The sequence below is a fragment of the Vulpes vulpes genome, chromosome 7 (assembly GCF_048418805.1).
Source record: "Vulpes vulpes isolate BD-2025 chromosome 7, VulVul3, whole genome shotgun sequence".
Taxonomy (NCBI): Eukaryota; Metazoa; Chordata; class Mammalia; order Carnivora; family Canidae; genus Vulpes; species Vulpes vulpes.
The window spans coordinates 20306914-20328752 of record NC_132786.1 but is presented as its reverse complement, the minus strand read 5'-3'; the positions used below and the strand labels follow the sequence as shown (position 1 = coordinate 20328752).

At 44.8% G+C, this 21839-nt stretch overlaps 2 pseudogenes; one reads left to right on the top strand and one right to left on the bottom strand.

Moving 5' to 3' along the window:
* Positions 1 to 6508: 6508 nt before the first annotated feature.
* On the top strand, positions 6509 to 7074 carry LOC112916287 (actin-related protein 2/3 complex subunit 3 pseudogene; annotated as a pseudogene).
* Positions 7075 to 19307: 12233 nt separating this feature from the next.
* LOC140599531 (tubulin alpha-1A chain-like) lies at positions 19308 to 20030 on the bottom strand (annotated as a pseudogene).
* Between the last annotated feature and the right edge of the window lie 1809 nt (positions 20031 to 21839).

The window sequence follows — 21839 nt, the reverse complement described above, 5'->3', positions numbered from 1 at the left end:
ACCGACAGACACAAGCACAGGTTTTGACACGGTGAGAACCGAATGTCTATAGTCCAATTATCAACCACGCAGCAGCATAGTTTCTATGTCCTAGAGCCATCAGGGATCCACCACAGGAAGATGCTTGGTGTGGAGTACACACAAGCTTTTGGGTACTATTCTTGCTACTTCCTATGAGTCTGTATTATTTCAATGTAAAAAGTTTAAAAAAATAAAAATATATCCTTAATAATTATTTTCTAATTGTGAGAGTAATTCAAGATTGTATTACTCAGGAGTCATTTGGTTGCACTAATTCAAGATGACTTATGCTAAAAAGGTGAGAGTGTCACAAGACCATAGGGCTGAGAGTCAAGGGCATCTTAGGAAGGGGCTAGAACCAGGGTCTCTATGGACTTTGAGGTCGAGGGCCATCTCTTGTCCTATTTCTTTCTTAAATTCCTCTTTCTTTGTTCACAGATATCTATCCACTAAGATGGGGCAGCTTTCTCTGGTCCTGACTGAACATTCCAGGAAAGAGCATTTGGCTGGCCCAGCTCGTCTCTGGTCTCTACTCCAGACCAGTCAGTTGTCCACCCTTGTGACTGGGCAGATGGTTCTCAGAGGAAATGAGGAGTCAGGAGTTCACTAGATGCCCCCAATGGTGACTATTCTTGAAAACCAGCAAATCACATGAGTGAACAACCCAAATGGGCCACAATCCCACAAACCTGTTGGCACCCACAACTTAGGCCACTTGGGAAAAGATTAAACATGAGTCCATTTTCAAGGATGTGGGCAGGATGTAGGGAAGCCCCCAAGATGGCACAGAACCCTGAAGTTGACAACAGCAAGGCCCCTTTCCTTCCGGGGCCTGAGGAGTTGCAGGCAGTGGTTTTCAGAACCTACAGAAGCCGAGATCCTTGGTAGGGACTGGAGACCAGCCAGACGAAGGCCAACCAGCAGTGGGAGGGCAGGTGGAGCAGATTCCTGACCTCATTCTCCTCCCTCCATCCAAAGCCTTCCTCTGTTCAAGGCCAACCAGAAGCCAGAGGCCACACAGGTCAGCATCCAGGGCATGGGGCAGGTAGAGAAAGGTGGAAAGTGGATCTCAGGGTGGTGAACAGAAGATAGCTAACCTCTAGCAGGGTTTTGGTTTACAGATGATATCATGGGTATCAGAACCTAAATTCAGTTTTAAAGCCTCCTTTTTCACTGGGCTTCATATTGTGAACATTTTTCTTATGCCTCCAGAATCAGTATTTTATTTTTTTAAAGATTTTATATATTTATCTTCCTGTGGGGATCCTGATGCAGGACTCGATCCCAGGACCCCAAGATCATGACCTGAGCAAAGGCAAATGTTCAACTGCTGAGCCACTGAGGTGCCCCGAGAAATGGCATTTTAAATGGCCCATGAGCATCTTATTATCTGGCCATGGCAATGAGTTTCATTTGGCCTTTGGGCTGTTTCCAGTGCTTCACCCAGATGCCCATGGGTCTGGTTATGGGTCTGATGCCAAGTGCCATGTCATCACTCTGTGTGTGGCTGGTTGCTGCCTGTCTATCTCTCTCCTCGCCCGTGACCTCCTTGGGTGCTTCATCTCTGAAGCACCAGCTCCGAGCACAAGAGTATTGCAAAAGAAAAGAAAGAAAGAAACAAAAGGAAAAAGAAAGAATGACAAGCCAGCCAAGTGAAGGCTGAGTACTGGTACAAGGTAAGGAATCCCTCTCATCTCTGGTGAACGCCAGGGATGCCAACGAATGTACCCTCGAGGGGAAATCAGTAGGACCAGTGTTGGGAAGACAGTGAGTTCTCATAGAATCGCAGGTATATCAGCTGTCCATGTTGGCGACAGTTGGGAATTGGGGAAAGGATGTTGGGTTTGGGCAGGGTGTGGTCATGAAGCCCGGGACTTAGAAGGAAGTGGAGGTTCCAACGACCCTCAGTAAGCAGTCAGGCTGTGTCGGGGCCCATCTGGAATCAACGCAGGTGGAGTTGGGGAGTCCCAGGTTGGGGAGGAGGCAGCCGGCTACAGTTGGGCAAGGGTTGGGCTTTGAGCGCCCACACATGGGTGTGATTCTTGGCTCCTATACTTCCTGGGTTTTAACAGCAAGTCACATAATATCTCGGCATCTTCCATTTCCTGCTGCAAGATGGGAACACTAGGGTCCTTAAGGGGGCCACCCAGGTTTCTAATCTTTGCAATCCTGTAAAGATTAATGTCTCCCCTTTCTCAGTAGCCACGATTACCAAAGATCTTGTCCACCCATCCATAGAGGGAGGAAAAAAGAGAGGAATGCATACCAAAAAAATTGTCGAGTTCTCACTCGAGGAAAGTCTAAGATTACCGTGGAGAGACACAAAAAGAATCACCAGAAGGAGACGGGTGTGCACTTGGGACTGAAGATGCCCCTTTGCCAAGACTAATACATCTGTCACATTCACCTCTAATTTCTACAAATACTTCATTGTTCACTGTTTAATAAATCCATGTCTTGGAAAAACCTGATTCACCTGGGGAAATCTTATCCAGGAAACTGTTTTTATATTGCAAGATTCATGATCAAGTGAAACAAGTGAAAGGGGCACCTGGGTGGCTCAGCTGGTTGAGCATCTGCTTTCGGCTCAGGCCATAATCCCACGAGTCCTGCATCGGGCTCCCTGCTCAGTGGGGACCCTGCTTCTCCCTTTCCCTCTGCTTGCTGATCCCCTGCTTGTGCTCTTTCTCTCTGTGTCAAATAAATGAATAAAATCTTAAAAAAAAAAAAGTGAAAATTTGTTTCCAGGGCCTCAGAAATTTTAAGCTGGCAGCAAATTCTCATTGGCTTTATTTTGAGAGGGCCACATTACCTAGGCCCCTTGTTCTGTTAACCCTTTCCCTCTGTTAATGTTTGGCTCCTTCATTCCTGACCCCATTTCCACCTCAAACTGCACTTTAGGCTTTCGGGTTAAGTCTCTTTCCAGTTGTTCCATTCTCCAGGTAAGCTGAGGGGCTTCCTGGGCCATCCCCTACACCCCCCCCGCCACGCCCCCGGCATAGAACTCTGCCTTTGTGCGAGTTAGCAAGTCTGCCGACCTCTGTGAGGCCGCTGTCTGCCCAGTTGCTGGGCCTCCCACCCCCATGCAGGTAGGATTTACAAACGCCCCAAAACCTGGAGGTGGGAGAGAATACCGCTTCCCCAGAGACCCTTTTTCTCTGGCTTTTTGGTCCCTCGTTTCCTGGCACTGAATGTTGACTTTCTTACCTTTGCCTTTTATTTCCCGTCACTGAGGAGAAAAAAAAAATTAAATAAGCCAGATTTTTTTTCTTGCATTAGCACATTCCGGTTGGATTCCCACACTCTGCCTGGCCCCTTCCACTCGTATGGCCAAACACTAGACTCTCTCACAACCAAACACTGCCACTTCAGAAAGCTCAATTTCAAACACAACTTTTTTTTTTTTTTTTAAGATTTATTTATTTAAAAAGAGGAAGAGAGGAAAGAGGAAGAGAGAGGATCCCTAGCAGACTTCTTCCTGAGCACGCAGTCTGATGCAGGGCTCGATCCCAGGACCCTAAGATCATGATCTGAGCCAAAATCAAGAGTTAGATGCACAATCGACTGCACCACCCAGGTGCCTCTCAAACACACCTTCCACCCTCATGGCTCACCTGCTCTGTGCTCCCGGGTCCATGGCTCTCCTCCCTAAATGGACTTCCAATCCACAGCCTTACATCTTTCCACCTGCCAGCATCCTCCTGGCTCCCACTCCTGCCTCACGAAGCCCACATCTCACTGTAACTGTTTCTTCAGGAACACCCTAAACCTCCCTTTCTCATTTTTCCCTCTGGCAGAACCCTAACTCTGGCCAAACCCAACCACCCCCTTGGCCTACATCTGCCCAAGTTGCTCCTCATTGCTGGAGAGACCACAGGACACACTCCACCTGCGTTTATTCCAGATGGGCCCCGACACAGCCTGACTGCTTACTGAGGGTTGTTGGAGCCTCCACTTCCTTCTAAGTCCTGGGCTTCATGACCACACCCTGCCCAAACCCAACATCCTTTCCCCAATTCCCAACTGTCGCCAACATGGACAGCTGATATACCTGCGATTCTATGAGAACTCACTGTCTTCCCAACACTGGTCCTACTGATTTCCGCTCGAGGGTACCAAGAAACATTGCCCTCCCTGCTATTATATGACTGGCCCACCTCTGCTCCCATGTGAAGCCACTCCCTCCTCAAGCAAGGGAAACTCCATTCCCTAGAAGCTCAAGGACTTCACACTTCAGGTGGAACCACTTCTTTCCTGCATGGTCAGCTTGCCCCTGCTGCTAGGCTTTGCTGGACACCACCTGCATACCAGCATGCCGCCATTCCACACACATCTTTTTAACTGTTCCTGTCACCTACATCTGTGCTCCCTTCCAAGTTTCATAGAAAAAGATGTCTCTACTTACTGTTTTCATAGTTTCACTGTCCTCACTCTGTCTTCAGCCCAACATGCTGTTGCCCTACTGCTTCACGGAAGAGACTTTTTAAAGTTGCCCACTATTTCCACATGCCCAATGTCAAAATGTCAATCTGTCCTCCATCACCAAGCTAGTCAACCAGGTGAAATTAGTCAATCTCCATAACTACTAGCAGTGTGCCATGTTGTTGACCTTCTTCACTAGAACGATGCCTCTCTAGATAGGAAATGTAGCTCGCACCCGTGTTCTCTCCTCTCTCTGTCTTCCCAATGCTGGGACCCCAAAGTTCTGTCCTCAACAGCCTTCTTATCCATCTAGACTCTTTCTCTAGGTAACTACACTGGGTAGAGCAGTGTCCCCACATGTCTACCTGGAACCTGGGATTGTGGCCTTATTTGGAAATAGAGTCTTTGCAAATGCAATCATGCTAAGGTGAAACCATACAGAAGTAGGCTGGGCCCAATCCAATGTCTGGGGTCCGCATAAGGAGAGGGAGATTGGGATGCAACCATGAGGAAGAATGCCATCTGGCGTCAATGGGAATTACCAATGGTAATGCAGCTAGCTATAAGCCAAAGAACACCAGTGACACAAAAAATTGGCCAGAAGCTAGAAGAGGCCAGGAAGGATTCTGCAGTAGACCTTTCAGCAGAAGCATGGCCCTGCTGACAGCTCAATTTCAGACTTATGGTCTCTAGAATGGTAAGTGGCTTCTGTTGTCTGAAGCCATCCAGTTTGTGGCACTTTGGTACAGCAGCCCTAGGAAGTGAATACAGCAATCCTAGCCAGTTCCATGACTTCATCTACCATTTCTGCATGGATGGTTCTGAAATGTCTAACTCTAATACTAGCATGGGATCTGAGTCCCATGAAGGGTTATCTGACTATTTGCTGGGAGTCACCTCTTGAGTGACAAAAGGCATCTCAAACGTAACATGGCAGAGACAGAACTATAGAATGCTTCCAGACATGCTCCCCACGTCTTCTCCCTACTAAATAAATGAAACCCATACAATTTATCAGCCAAAACTTACTAACGTCTCTCATATCTTAGCTCTACCACCTTTAGCTAAACCTTAATCCTTAATGATTATTATTAATAATAATCCTTAGTAATTAATAACCCTTAGTCATAAATCTTTTTTTCTTAGTCATAAATCTTAATAAAGTTTATGAAAATAATAACCATCTCCTGAATATTAACCAACATCTTTGACGTGGACCATCATCCCTGACCTGGACCACCACCTCTGACCTGGACCATCATCCCTGGTCTGGACCATCACCTCTAACCTGGACCATCATCCCTCCCCTGGACCATCTCCTGTGTCCCAGCTACTGCTCTTATCCTGCATATATAGGGCACACACAGCAGATGCTGGGGCAATTGATTTACAGAATTTTGCTGGACTCAATACTCTTACAGTAAAAGGCAAACTCTTGATGAAGGATGTCAGACCACGTACTGCTACTTCCTGCCCTTCCCACTATTACACTGTTTCTTGACAAGACAAAGCTGGTTCCAACGTTGGGGCCCGGGTATTTGGTCTTTATTCTGCTTTGAATGCTTCCCCCAGGTCATTGCCAGCTCCCTCCTCCTCATTGGTCAGGTGTCTTCAGAGAGGCTCTGCAGCTGAAGCAGCCACTCTGTGCCATGTTGCTGTTTTGTATTCCTCATAGCCCCTGGCTGCATCTGAAATGGTCTTCTTTACTTACCTACTTACTTCCGTCACCCTCCCTCTGCTGGAATGATGCTTCTTGAGGACAGAGACTGAGCCTTGTTCCTATGGCCTCTTTGCTCCCTTGACCAGGGCCTGAGCCCTGTTAGATAGAAGGTTCTCAACACTTATTTGTTCACTGATGGACAAAGTCCATTATGAACACATACTATGGAACTGGACTTAGTCTCTGAACCTACTGTTCCATCTGAGGAACAACAAGGAAAAAATTCCACTTATACACGGTTTTCCTTGAACCATAACCATGACCTTCAAAAAAAAAAAAAGTGCTTCCTGGCCGCTGGACAGGAAGCGCCGAGCTCTAAACCCAGCCTCATCTGACTTGAAACCTGGTCGCCGCCAAGATGCCGGTTTACCACTCTTCTCTCATGGACCCTGACACCAAACTCATTGGAAACATTGCATTGTTGCCTATCAGAAGTCAATTCAAAGGACCCGCCCCTAGAGAGACAAAAGATACAGATATTGTGGATGAAGCCATCTATTACTTCAAGGCCAATGTCCTCTTCAAAAACTATGAGATTAAGAATGAAGCTGATAGAATCTTGATATATATATATAACACTCTACATTTCTGAGTGTCTAAAGAAACTCCAAAAGTGTAATTCCAAAAGCCAAGGTGAAAAAGAAATATATACACTTGGAATCACTAATTTCCCCATTCCTGGAGAGCCTGGTTTTCCACTTAATGCAATTTATGCCAAACCTGCAAACAAACAGGAAGATGATGAGGGCCTACTTACAGCAGCTGAGACAAGAGACTGGACTGAGACTTTGTGAGAAAGTTTTTGACCCTCAGAATGATAAGCCAAGCAAGTGGTGGACTTGCTTTGTGAAGCGACAGTTCATGAACAAGAGTCTTTTAGGACCTGGACAGTGAAAGGAGCCTGGGCAGACACTTTCTACAGCTGTGGGTAGTGTTTTACAGCAAGATGTACACAGTTCTTTACCTTTATTTGATAAAGTTTTATACAGAAGAAAAAAGAGACCGTGTCTTCACTTGAAAAGTTCTTTATCAAGAATTTGGGTGGGGGAGGGAAGAATGGGTTGTTGAAGGGTGATTTGAAATTTTCTGCAGTATTAAGCTGGTGCTTAATAAGTAATAATAAAGAAATTTCTAACATTCCATGTCAAAAAAAAAAAAAAAGTGCTTCCTCTGAGAGCCTCTGACACCAACAAGATAAAATCTAGGAACTGTATGCAGTCAAGGGCATCCCTGACACATCTGGTGGCCAGCTCTGCCCACACCACATGTAGCCCATCCCTTGCCCACAGCATTAGGGATGGATGACGAATGCCTTACCAAGGTTAATTCTCTCTCTGTGGATAGACTCTCTCTCCTGGGTCACTACTTAGAATTCACAGAGTGCTTAATGTTTTACTCAGTGCTCTGTTCTATTTTACTGAAGGTAGAGCAAACATACATGTGTAGATAAAAATATTGCATCAGGAAACCCTGGATTTATTCCCAGGTTTGCTTCTGGCTTACATGGTTGCTATAAAGGTCATCTGATTTTTCGATGCACAGAGAGTAAAACTTGCCTTTGTTTTACTGCACAGGCAGGTTGTAAAATCAGGTGAGACTGTGAAATGTCTCAGGTACTTACAATAAGGGGATGTACTGTTCATTCCCTGTAGCGTCTCACCAAAGATGTCACCACCACTACAACCACTTTATAGAAAACTATGGCGACCGTAATTTGATTTAAGCCTGGGGTGCCCATGGGCATGCCACTGGCAAGTGTGGGGCTTATTTTTGTGTTGACCAGGAAGGCTTTTGAGGGTAAATAGGGCCTGAGGAGTCCCTGACTCTGGCAATGCATTGTCAGCTGTCCACACTCAAGTACTGAGAGCTCGTCTTTAAGCACCCTTCTTCCTTAACAAGTCCTGTGTGCTTATGTTTCTGCACAAGTCCCCTTTGTCCCTTCCTTTTCATTTCATACCATTATTCTCTTGCTGCTACCTGGACCTCTGAGGCTGTCTCTTCAACAGATCCCCTAACTACCTTCTCTATATTCTGCTTGTTACCAGATCAGTAATCCCCAAATATTGCTTGGCATGTTCCTCTCTGCTCCTAAACTTTCTTTGGCTCCCCATGGCTTAAAGAGTAAAATCCACACTCCTTAGGGAGGACCATAATCTGGAAATAAGATTGTCTTCCCTACTATATCACTTCCCATTTCTCCCTCTTGGATACCCCTCTACCTTTTACACACCTGTGCTCCCTGTGTTTCAGTTTTCCTGTCTTCTTGATGGCTCTCTTAAGCTCCACCTGGATGATACTGGTCCCATCTACACCTCAAGATCCAGCCAAGAGCAACCACCTCCCTTCTCAGCTCTGAAAATACCTGAGTCCCTACAGCTCCTTTTACACTCAGACAGGGGCTGCCTCCAGCTGTATGTGCACACACATGTGTGTGTGTCTATCTTTGTGCATGTGTGTGCACACGTGTTTTCTCTCTACCAAGACTAGAGCTCTTTAAAAGGAGATATGGTGCCTTGCACATGATTTCATCAATTCTAAGACACACCTCTTTTGGCACTATAACAACTCTGAAATTGGGATACACTTTAAGAATTGATATATATCATAGTTTTCAAGGTGTTTCTTGGAAGTACATAAAATAACGGTGTGCCATACAATCAACTGTATCTTAAGTTCAATAAAAGGAGATGCTTCTTTAGATTCCCTGCAGTTCTTAGAACAGGTCTTGCACAGAGAAGGTGATTTTTGAAAGTCTTATTATTGATGAATGGATGTGCCTTCAGATGACCAGAACTGAAGCAGCTTCTGGATGTGAGAGCCCACACCACAGACATAGTTCTATTCTCTTCCATTCTTCCTGAAGCAAAACCCAAAATGATTACTTGCTTAAATGGGAAAAAGGAAATGGGATGTTGGGGGTTGAATTATGTCCCCCCGAAAAAGATGTGAAGTTTCAACCCCTAGTATGTCAAATTGTGACTTTATTTGGAAATAGGGTCATTGTAGATGTAACTACTTAAGATGAAGTTATCCTGGAGTAGGGTGGACCTCTGATCCCATCTCACTGGGGTCTGTATAGGAAGATGGCCCATGTGAAAACAGAGGCACACAGAGGGGACACCATGTGAGGACAGACCGGGATGATGCATCTATGAGCCAAAGAATGCCAGAGATTGTCAGCAGAGCACAAGGAGCTGGAAAGAGGCAAGGAAAGATTTCTCTATAGGTTCAGAGAGATCATAGCCCAGCTGATATGCTGATTTTAGACCTCAAAACTTCACAACTATGAAATAATGCATTTCTGTTATTTTCAACCACCCAGTTCATGCTGTTTTGTTACAGCAGTCCTAGGAAACTAATACACAGAGGTACTGAAAAGCATAGGTTAATGCCTTAAAATACCCTCCTCCACAAATCATGAACAAACAAAATGACTCTAGAAGAGTCACTAGTGATTGATTAGAGGGAGACTTGATTTGGAGAGGTAAGGGATGAGTAAAAGAACAATAATGGATCAGGGAAGGAATAGAGACAGCTTTTGGGGACAGAAGAGGGGGTATAAGAGAGGTGGTGAGGCTGAAATGCTTAGGGTGGGGCTTGAATGCTTTGGGCCTTTAGGTTGGTTTAGGTAATGGGGAACCATTAAGTTTTAAAGCTGGGATCTGTTAGTAAAGAAGTTTTTAAAAAATGTACTGGAAAAAAATTAGAACTCTGAAATTTGGACCAGGTTCAAATTCTAGTTTCCCCACTTACTAATTGTATAACTTAAAGCAGATTAGTGGGATCCCTGGGTGGCTCAGTGAGTTAGCACCTACCTTCGGCCCAGGGCGTGATCCTGGAGTCCCGGGATCAAGTCCCACATCAGGCTCCCTGCATAGAGCCTGCTTCTCCCTCTGCCTGTGTCTCTGCCTCTCTCTCTGTGTGTCTCTCATGAATAAATAAATAAACTCTTAAAAAAAATAAAGCAGATTAGTTAACCTCCCTGAGAATTCATCCTTCTTGGGCCATAAAAAGAAGGTATCAGGAGAAATCTTAGGAGATGCACAGTAGGGGTTCACAGCATCGTCTCTGTCCTCCTGATTCCCCAAATAAAAATAACAACCAGATAGAAAAAACAAAAACTCATGCACCACATGTACAAGATAATTAGCTGTGAAGACATCTCCATTAACTTCAAAATAAAAGCAGGTGGGACAAACCACTAAAGCCATGAGACCCACATAGTATTAGCATCTGTGGGAAGAACTCAGGGAAGTCACGGGGCATCTAACAGAACAACAGGTGGAAGCCAGAAGACCAATCTGCCGACAACGCATGAAACAAGGAGTGAAACAAGGAGAGATTTATATATATATAAGAGAGAGAGAGAGAGAGAGAGAGAGAAGGAGAGAGAGAGAGAGAGAGAGAGCATATGAGAGTCCTGCAGGAAAACCTCAAAGGCTGGATTAATTCAATCTTATAAATGCTTGAAATGGCCTGCCAAAGTTCCCTGCCTGGTTGAGATCCCATACGATGAGACTGCTTGGAGTAAGATCAAGATTGAGGAGTATGAGGATAACAGAAGTGAAGAAAAGAGAACGTCGAGATAACTGAGAACCAAGCCAGTAAATGTCATCAAGCAAGCTGCTACATGAAAACAACAGAAGGATCTTTGTTAAGCTTGAAAAAAAAAAAAAAGCTATTAGAACGAAGCCTTCTTATAAAAGTTCAGGAAAACTAATTCATATAAAAATTAATAGCACAAAATATCAAGGTCAAATCTCATACAAAGTTACTATTTAGAAAAGGATGAAGAGAAGTAGAATGATATACAATCCACATAAACAATGAAAGCATGCTGGAAAGACATGCTCAATGAACAGGGCAAAACTATAATGGACCATGTTCATTTTCTATTGTGGCATAATGAATTATGAGCTTAGTAGCTGAAAAGATATTTATTATCTTGCAGTTTCCATGGGCCAGGAGTTTAAGCACAGGTTAGCCAGATCCCCTGCTTGGAGTCTCCTGAAGCAGAAATCAAGGTGTTAGCTGGGCTCTGATCTTAACCTGAGAGTTGGGGTCCTGAATGCTTCCAAGCTCACTGGTGTTGGCTGGGTTCAATTCCTTGTGGTTGTAGGACTCAGACCCTCAGCTGCTAGAGACCATCTATTGTCTCCAGTGACATGGCCCTCTCCACAACTTGAGGCAGCTTGCATTTTCAAGGCCAACAGGACAGTGTCCCTGCTGCTTTGAATTTCTCTGACTTTTCTCTCTCTGACCATTAGACTCTCATTTAAACAAGTCTCCTGATTAGGTCAGGCTCATCCAGGATGCTCTGCCTTGATTAACCTAAAACCAACTTAATTACAACTGAAAAATCCCCTGATGTTTGCCACAAAATGCAGGTTAATCATGGGAATGATATTCCTTATATTCACAAGTCTTGCCCATGACCAAGGGAAGGGAATTATACATGGATGTACAACCAGGTTGGCTGGACTCTTGGAGGCTACCTTAGAAGGTATTTCAGAAAAAGCTAAGAGACATGAAGAAAATGACACAAGATGAAAAAAAAACCAGCCTAAGTCAAAATCAGAAAAATCTCAGAATTGTATTGACAGAAATAAAAAAGAATTAGGAATGGAAGGAACAAATCTTAGAAGTGAAAAATGAACTAGAAGGAACATAAGAACAAAGAAACACAGCAGACGTTGACAAGTACAAGGGAAGGGGAGAGAAAATGCCCAGAATCCAGCAAGGATAAGGAAAAAAGTAAATGGTAAATGTATTTAAGAGTGTAAAAATATTGAATAGACAAAGAATATTCAACACATGGGAACAGGAGTCCCTGATGTAGAAAACCGAAAGCAAGGGATCAGACCAGGTACAAACAACTATAACTCAAGAGAATGTTTCTCAAATTTCAAATATTTAAAACTACTTATTAAAAGAGAACACATTGTAACTTCTGGGAATATTTATCCATGAAGCTCAACCCAAAGCATATTCTAGGAAAAGTACAGGACTTAGGGAAAAAGAGAAAATATACTTTGAATATCCAGATAAAAAGAGAAAGTGGCTTGTAAAGAATATCATCGAGCTTTTCAACAGCAATGCTTCATGCCACAAGAGCAACATATTCGAGGGACTCAAGGAAAGATGGGAACCATGGATTTCAAAACAGTAAAATATTTTTCAATATAAAGAGCACACATTCTGGTGAGCATGAAGAACTCAGAAAATAAGTGTTCCCATGAGCTCCTCCAGAGGAATCCAGTAGAGAATGAACTTCAGAAAACTAAGTGTCTGCAAACATCAACACAAGGATGGCTGCTCAGCATTAAATATATAGTTACATGTAAAACTAAGAGATGGTTTAAAAGCAGAGATTATAGTACGTGATGACTATGTGGTCTGATGACATAAATCATAACAAAATAAATAAAATAAATCATAACAAAGGGAGAATGGGGATAGCATAGGCAAATAAGCTTGTTTTCAATCATAATTAATGTGCTAGGATTAGTACTGTTGCTCTGAAACTGTAGTATGTGCAATGTGGGATGAAGCAAGCTATGGGATATTTTATTTCTATCTTTCCCCATATCACTGAGAACTAAGAATCTCAGTGGGAAAGAAAGAAGAAACAGATGAAACAGTGGTTAAGTAAAAACCTTGTGTTCTCAATTTGAATTGAAAAACTATCTATGAACTCAAGATAGATAGTGGATAGATAGATAGCTCCATAAATAGATAAATATGTAAAATTTCATAAGTATATGTATACATATATGAACAAAAGGTATATCACTTTGGTTGTAGTATGTAACAATTGGATGTACTATGGATAATCATTGCATTCTGGTTGGTCATTATTTCCACATTTTTGTTTCTCTCCCTATATATATTTATATTTTTATATGTATCCATAGCCTTTAGGTTATACTCTGAAAATATCATTCTCTATTGGGATGCGTGGGTGGCTCAGTTGGTCAAGCATCTGACTCTTGATTTTGGCTCAGGTCATGATCTCAAGATCGTGAAATCGAGCCCTGCCATGGGCTCCATGCTGAGCATGGAGCCTGCTTAAGATTCTCTCTCTCCCTCTGCCCCTTCCCCCTCATGCTCATGCTCTCTCTTTAAAAAAAAATCATTCTCCATTGAAAGAAACCAGAGATCTAGGAGAGATAGCTGATTCTGGATTGGAGGTAGGAAATGTCCTAGAAAAGTCTAGAATATCTCGAGATACCAAATAGCAAAGAACTACCAAAGACTATTATGGCCATGTCCAAATGATTCAGGAGGTCCTGAATGGCCAAAGGTGGGACAATTTGAGACTCAATAAAGACAGAAATTTCAGTGGATTGAAATATGCTGAATATGTTTAAGTCTATAAATTTATGATGATATTTGAATAAAAACTAACTGATCACCTTCTGAGGATGATGGGCAACCAATTAATAATCTTGAAAACAGAGTAAACAAAAGCAAAGGAAGGGAATTTACTGTTTTTCCTATATAAACAGCACCGTTGGACAACCAAATAGTAGACAAAGGGATGCATCACCTTGTAAGGTATTATAACTTATAAAAATTTTTAAACTGCAGAATTCAAATACCACCAGCTTGCAACTCCAAATGAATTAGTTAATGGAGGTGAGACCTGAACATCATTTGCTGCTAAATTGAAACAGAACAAAAACCATGTACTTCCTGAAAAAAGGGCAAGTCACTTACAGTGTTTGCCACAGGAAGGAATCTTAGCCTGACTAAGCTGCGGGATTCAGCTGCCAATTCACAGCACATCCAGAAGATAGAGGAAAATGTTCAACTGTGCCGTTAGTACATAGTTAGCAAAGTCCTGCCTTAGGAAACTTTGTGGGTCAAAGGCCAGAGTTCAACAGATACATTATAAGTAAAAGAAATGGATGGAGAATCCATTAGTTTTTGATTGCTGCTATAATGAATTATGATAAATATGGTGGCTTAAAACAACAGAAAGTTATTATTTCAGTGTTCAGGAGGTTAGAAGTCTAAAATGAGTTTTATGAGCAGGGCTGTATGCCCTCCGGAAGCTTAAAGTGAGAATCTGTTTCCTTCTCTTCCCACTTTCTGGAGCATTCCCCTCGCTCATGGCCTGTTGGTCTGCTAATGAGATGACTGGTGGGGGCTCCTGGATGGCTTCAGGATGACGATGGTCACCAGAAAGACCAAGGGTTGGAACTTCAGTCCCACCACCCCCTAGCCCCTCACCTCCAGGAACAAGGAGGGGCTGGAGAGTAAATCAATCACTAATGGCCAATGACTTAGTCCATCAGCCCTATATAATGAAACTTCCATAAACACCTTTAAGTAGGGAGATCTGGGAAGCTCCTGAGTTGGACGGTACATCAAGGGCATGCATAGGGAGGACTTGGGGGTTCTGTACACCAACACCCTCCACATATATCTTGCCCTATGCACCGCTTTCATTTGTATTAGGCTGCTCCTGTGTTGTATCCTTTATGACAAACTGCTCAGTGTATGTAGAGTGTTTTGCTGAGTTCTGTGAGCCATTCTAGAAAATATTTAACCCAAGGAGGGAGTTGTGGGAACTTTAGAGTGGGTTGGTCAGAAGAATGAGAGCAGCCTGGAACTTGTGCATGGTGTCTGAGGTGGGACTGAACCTTTGACCCATGTGGTCTGCACAAATTCTAAGCTGTTAATGTCAGAATTGAATTGAGTTGGGCAGCCTGGGTGGCTCAGCGGTTTAGTGCCGCCTTTGGCCCAGGGTGTGATCCTGGAGACCTGGGATCGAGACACACGTGGGGTTCCCAGCATGGAGCCTGTTTCTCCCTCTGCCTCTCTCTCTCTGTGTCTCTCATGAATAAATAAATTTTTAAAAATCTTTAAAAAAAAAAAGAAAACATTAAAAAAAAAAAAAAAAAGAATTGAATTGAGTTGGAGGACACCCACCCAGTATCTGGGGAATTAGAGAATTGGTTGGTGTCAAAAGATCCTATACATCTGGGGTCAGAGTGTTCTGTGGGTAGAAACAGATCACGCTATACACCTCATTTGAAAGACCTGGCTTTGGGTCTGCAGGCCAAGCATTCATTGCAAATATCAAGGCCCAGAATTAGGACGATGTGGCCATGCCCTCACAGGCCATGCTGGACATCCGAGGTCTCTCATGCAGGGTGCCTGCCCACTAGAACTTCTGGCTTAGGGGCCCAGAGCAAGAAGAATGTTCCCTCTTGTCAGCTGGCTCCCATAGGGAAGGGCAGGTAGAAAAAGCTGAGCTCATGGGTCAGGTAACCTACTTCCTTTGTAGGGAGCAAGAAGATGAGGCAAGAGGTCACTGTGCTGAAGAATCCCTCCTTACAAAGCCCAGAGGACTAGGAAAGAAGTGAGGCCTCACTAACAAACCACCTACATCACAGGGCTAGTGTGATGATGAAATAAAATAACTTTGAAAGTGCTTCCAACTACCTAGAACAAGTTGACAGTAAATTTACATTATAAAATGTTATTTACAAGACAAGTGGTGGCTATATGTAGAATGGGCTTCTTTCTGCCCTGTTTCCCATGCTCTGTCTCACAAGTGTAGGAGGAAATGTCGAGAGTGAGCCAGGTCTAGCAAAAGCACACCCATCCTTGATTTCTTAGCATATGGGAGCGCCCATGGACAGCCCATCGTTCCATTAAGAACAATTTAAACATTAGACAGTCTGTAATGATCCTGAGAATAGATCTTACCCCTGGAACATCGCAAAATAAACCTGATCCCTTTTCCCTTGGGTAGGTGCCCAAGCAAGAGGCAGTTCTCAGATTTTCTCCTGTCCACCACCCTGCTCTTTCTGAAAGGGTGAAGTAACAATCAGATTTCTCAAAATGTGGAATATAAGCACCCTCGCTGGTGGGTGGTGTTGCTAGGCAGCAGAAGCAATGCCTGGTGCAGCCTGGCCTATGCATCTTCCTCCTCTTCCTCCCCTTCCTCCTCCTTCCTTCCGGCCCCTTTCTTCCTTTCCTCCTGCTACAGGGAATACTAATAATCGTAACTAGCAGTTTGGGTGTTTTCTATGTACCGGATACTGTTGTGTTTTATATGAATTAACTCATTTATTCCTCATCCCAGGCCTAGGAAGTAGACACTACTATTACCTCTGCTTTCTAAATGAGAACCCAGGAAACTTGCCCATGGTCATATGATTAAATGGTCAAGCTAAGATTCAAGCCCAAGCTCTGGAAGTTTGGCTCCAAAATATGTGTGTTTCAGCACCACTTTGATTGTACCTCTTGTCCTGGCACAATCAAGATTTAGGGCTGGGTCTTGGAGAGGTGACATGGAGGGCTTCGTGGCCTACTTTCATCAGAAGCCTAAATAACTCGGCTAAGGTAATGCTTGCTGAGGTCCAGCCCAGCTAACAAATTCTCCACACCTGATTAGATAACCAGTCAAGGCCACCATCAGAGGGTATTATTTTTCTTGATCTTGCCACTGTTCTTTGCATGTGAACATTCTGTGGGAACCTCCTGGGGAGTCGCTGACCAAGGTCTGGTGCAGAATCTGCTCCCCCTCTCCTCAGCCCTCACACCGCCACTGTATCTAACACAGACTGCCCTTTGGGATGTGAGGCCATCTGTCACATGCCCAGTGCTTTCTCCCTCAGGCTAAACAGCTTCTGTTCCTTCAGATGTTCCTGGGAGTGGGGGGCAGTGGAGCAATGCCTCAGCACCTCTCAGCCCACCAGCCCAACCTGGGTCTCCGTGCAGCTCAAAAGCTGACCCTGCAAGCTCAAAATGGCTCCTGCATGACCTGCTCCTCTCTGGGCACAGGGCCTTCAACCTGGGCCTGCCTATTTTCTGTCCCTGGGGCCTTGTCAACACAGGCTCAGCTCACAGGCACCGAAAGCAGCCCTCAACATGCAGTGACTGCAGTGCATGGACATGTGCTCCAGCCTCCCTTCCTTCAGGCAAATGGTTCTGGGAGGTTCTCTTTGCTTTTCAGAGGTTCCAGAAAAACCAGGTGTCCTTGGCAGTGACATTGATAACACACATTCATGTCAGTTTTTCTTCTTTTCCTGGGACTCCTTCCTGTCCTCTCAGGCCTGCTTCTTTTTTATTTATTAAAAGATTTTATTTATTCGAGAGAGAGAGAGCGAGCGAGAGAGAGAGAAAGAGAGAGACAGAGAGAGGGAGACAGGCCGAGGGAGAGAAGCAGGCTCTGTGCTAGGAGCCTGACTTGGGACTTGATCCCAGAACTCCGGGATCACACCCTGGGCCGAAGGCGATGCTAAACCGCTGAGCCACCCGGGCTGCCCTCAGGCCTGCTTCTAAACATCAGGTCTCTGGGGCACCTGGGTAGCTCAGCAGAGGAGCGGCTGTCTTTGGCCCAGGGCGTGACCCCAGGGTCCTGGGATCGAGGGCCACATCAGACGCCCCGCAGGAAGCCTGCTTCTCCCTCTGTCTATGTCTCTCTGTCTGACTCTCTGTGTCTCATGAATAAACAAATAAAATCTTAAAAAAAAAAAAACCAGCAACACAACATCCTCATTCACCCACAAGGCATTAATGCCTAATGCCAGTGTTAGAATTCTTTAAAGGTTTGATTCCTGTTCCCACTGTTACTCATCATTTTAACGATGACATGTGGTTCCCTTGTGGGGCCCATCAGGTGAACAGGGACCAGCCAGCAGCCAGGCTCCCATCCTCGGCTGAGGGACTGGAGCTCTTCTTCACCTTTCAGTTACTGTGTTGCTGGGGTCAGGAGGCACTCGGGGGCGGCAGGAAGAGCTAGGGACTGCCAAAAGCTGGTGACAATGAACTCACAGCAATCCAATACTGGGGAGTGGGAGACCAAAGTGGGGAAATGAGGCACCTGAAGGGGGTGTTATTTTTATTACAATTGTACACAAACAGTGCTTCAAGAGTCAAATCAGTTAAAAAGTCAAATAAAGACTCAAAAATTGGACAGACTTATTAAGAAAACAAAAAGCTACCTGTTCCCAACTTTCTCTAGAAAGTAACTATTGAAAATTGTTTTAAAATGGACTGTTGGGATCCCTGGGTGGCTCGGCGGTTTGGCGCCTGTCTTTGGCCCAGGGCGGGATCCTGGAGTCCCGGAATCGAGTCCCACTTCAGGCTCCTGGCATGGAGCCTGCTTCTCCCTCTGCCTGTGTCTCTGCCTCTCTCTCTCTCTCTCTATGTCTATCGTGAATAAATAAATAAAATCTTTAAAAAGAAACTATTAAAAAAAATAAAATGGATTGTTTGGGGGATCCCTGGGTGGCTCAGTGGTTTAGCATCCGCCTTCGGCCCAGGGTGTGATCCTGGAGACCCGGGATCGAGTCCCATGTCGGGCTCCCTGCGTGCTGCCTGCTTCTCCCTCTGCCTGTGTCTCTGCCTCTCTCTCTGTGTCTCTCATGAATAAATAAATAAAATCTTAAAAAAAAAATAAAGTGTATTGTTTGGTATTTGGATCCGTATCACATATCCCTGTGGGCTTTTCAAGGTTAAGAGCCCCTACGTTTTATAACCGATTTATTCGGCACGGTGGGATAGCCCATGATTGCTGAAAGGCGATTATCCAAATGATGACAGTTCATTACTTAAAGCTTCCATAGCAGTTTTCCCTGGAGCAGATCTGACATGTTAGAGGCAATTTCCAGGGAATGTATTTTTTTAAGTTCTTCCTGAAAACGTTGCCTCTTCGCAGACGAATACTGCTACCTGCTGTAGTATTTGTCCTGAAAAAGCCCCTGCGAGACAGTCTTTGTAATCCTACAGCGAAGAAGGAGGGTGGCAGGGTGCATGGGGATAGAGACAATCCCCGCCAAGTGTTCAGTGTCCTCGAACACAGATGCTTCACACTGCAGGTGCAGGCTCGCTAAAATGCAGACCTTTCCAGGAGGTAGTCTGCTGTCCATGAAGAGCTGATAATAACTTTCCAGGGGTCCTTTCTGCAAATGACTTTTTTCCCCCTTACATTTAAGACAAGAAATACTTCATTCAAACCCATCAGAGAATCAGACAGCTTGGGTCTGTAACAGAGAGTCATGTTTTAAAACGCAGGCCAGTACTTGTATAGGAGAGTATACGATGCTACATACAAATAAGCTGATCAGAGCATGTTTCAATATTTAAAACAGGAGTACTGTAAGGACAGTACCTTGTGACATTTTTAATTATAGTATTCCTCTCCTTCAACAGAACCCACACCAACCTCCTCATAATCCTTCTCAAGGGCAGCCATGTCCTCATGGGCTGCAGAAAACTCTCCTTCCTTCGTGCCCCGACTCACATACCAGTGAACAAAGGTATGTGAACACTTGGCACACACAAACTTGTGGTCCAGGCGAGCCCGGGCCTTGGCAGTGGCTGTGGAGTTGCTTGGCATGCACATAGTTCACTGTACTTTGGCCAGGTCTCCACCAGGTACCCCAGTGGGAGAGAGGTAATTAATGCCAACTTGGAAGCCACTGGGGCACCAGTCCACAAATCGGATGGTACACTTGGTCTTGCTGGTGGCAGTGGCAGCAGTGACACAGCAACTTGGTTCAATAGGCAGTGAGTCATGTATTTGCCATGGCAAGGGTCCCATTTCACCCTCTGGTTGGCTGGCTCAAAGCATGCATCAGTGGTCTCTGCTACAGAAAGCTGCTCATGGTAAACTTTCTCAGCAGAGATGGAGCATATGTGGCCAGAGGGAAGTGGATGCAAGTATAGGGCACCAGGTGGGTCTGAAATCTTATCAGAACAGCATTCAGGGCTCCACCAAATGTGAGGGAAGCAATGGTGAAGGACACAATTTGACCTACCAACTTGCTCAGGTTAGTGTAGGATGGGCGGTGTTTGATAGTGAGGTTTCTATGACAATGTCATACATGGCCTTATTGTCTACCATGAAAGCACAATCAGAGTGCTCCAGCTTAGTGTGGGTAGTGAGGCTGGAGCTCTAGGGCTCAGCTACAGCTGTGGGAACCCAGGAGCTGTGTAAATGGAGAAGTCCAGCTTGGACTCCCTGCCATTATCGGCAGAGAGATGCCACACCAGCAGGGAGGTGAACCTGGAACCAGATCCCCCTCGAAAGCGTGGAAAATCAAGAAGCCCTGAAGACCTGTCTAGTAGCTCAGTTCAGTTTTCCAAATTCATTCCAAGACAAGGTCAATGATCTCCTTGCCAATGGTGTGGTGGCCTCGGACATAGTTACTGACAGCATCTTCCTTGCTTGTGATGAGCTGCTCAAGGTGGGAGAGCTGGTGGTGGGAGCCAGTGTAAACGTTAACGACCATGGGTTCTAGATCTACAAACACTGCCCCGGGCACATGCTTGCCAGCACTCATCTCACTGAAGATGAGTCCCCCCCCCAGTGGTCTTATCACTTGGCCTCTGGCCAGGCTGGATGTCATGTTCCAGGCAACAGAGCTCCCAGCAGCCATTGCTTATCTGTACCCCAGCCCAGCCAATGTGGATGCAGATGCATTCTCACGTGGTCACTACTCTGCAGCTGCCCAGCAGACGGCGGAGAGGAAGGGGAGAGAGGTTGCTGCTCCTTTCAGCACGGCTCTCAGGTCGATGTAAGAGGGCCTCTCCGGAGATTACTTTTAACAGAAGACATGAGCAGGAGTTCCCATCAGGACGTCTAGTTCATCTTCCTGGGATCCAGAGGTTTCATGTTCTCACCTTCCTCCCCTCACCCCTTCCCATAACCTGCCTCAGAAGGAACCAGAGAAGCAGTGTTAACCTGCAGAAGTGGTTACTAGTAGTGGCTAGTGTAACAGGGACCACATTATTATCTAAAATCTATAAACAATTGTCCATAATTCAAAGCATCATGATCATCACCAGGGCTTTCCCTGACCTGCATGCTTCCTGCTACTACATCTTTTTTAGGTGACACTACGTGATATGCACAATCAGCTGAAGAAATTCTCTCATTACCACCCCACTAGACCATTAGTAGCTTTTCTCCTGCATTTATTTTTCTAGAGAAACTTTCAAATTACAGATCCCAAATTTTGAAATCCTCTGTGTGTTTGTGTGTGTGGTGGTGGTGGGAGCGGCGGCGGTGGTGGTAGATTTGATTCTTTTCACTGGCTGTGGTACTTGGGGAAGTAGCACTGGGTTCACTGCTTCGGGTCTATCCTTCTGGAAATGCACCTGCCTCTCCCTTCACGCCAGTCTTCTTCTAGCTGCCCACCCAGGTCTGCCGGGTCCCTGGTAAAGAAGCTGCACATTTATTTTTGTGAGCCACATCCTCCTTCCCTCGAATTTTCCAGCTGGTTATTGTTATCCTATAAGAAAAACATTACACTTTGAGTACTTATTTTCCAGCCAGCCACTTTATAGAATTAGCATACTAGTTCTAAGTGTTTTCCAGTCAATTCTAATTTGTTTTCTGGGTAGGTGATTATATCATCAAACAAATTCTTGTCTCCTTTTCAATATTTATAATTCTTGGTCCATTCAGAATTTAATGAGAATACCTCTCTTGTCCCGGTGATCTTGTTAGGTATTTCCTATTATGTTAAGGAAATAGCATTTGATTACTGTTTTACTATGGATTTTTTTCTTCTTCTGGAAAGAATGCTGGATTTTGTTCAGATATAGACTCTGTAGCCAGACGTCGGGGTCAGGTCCTGCTGAGTGGAATGTGGAATGCCATGTGTCAGGAAGACAAATCTGGTATCAGTGCGTACCCATATTTTAAATG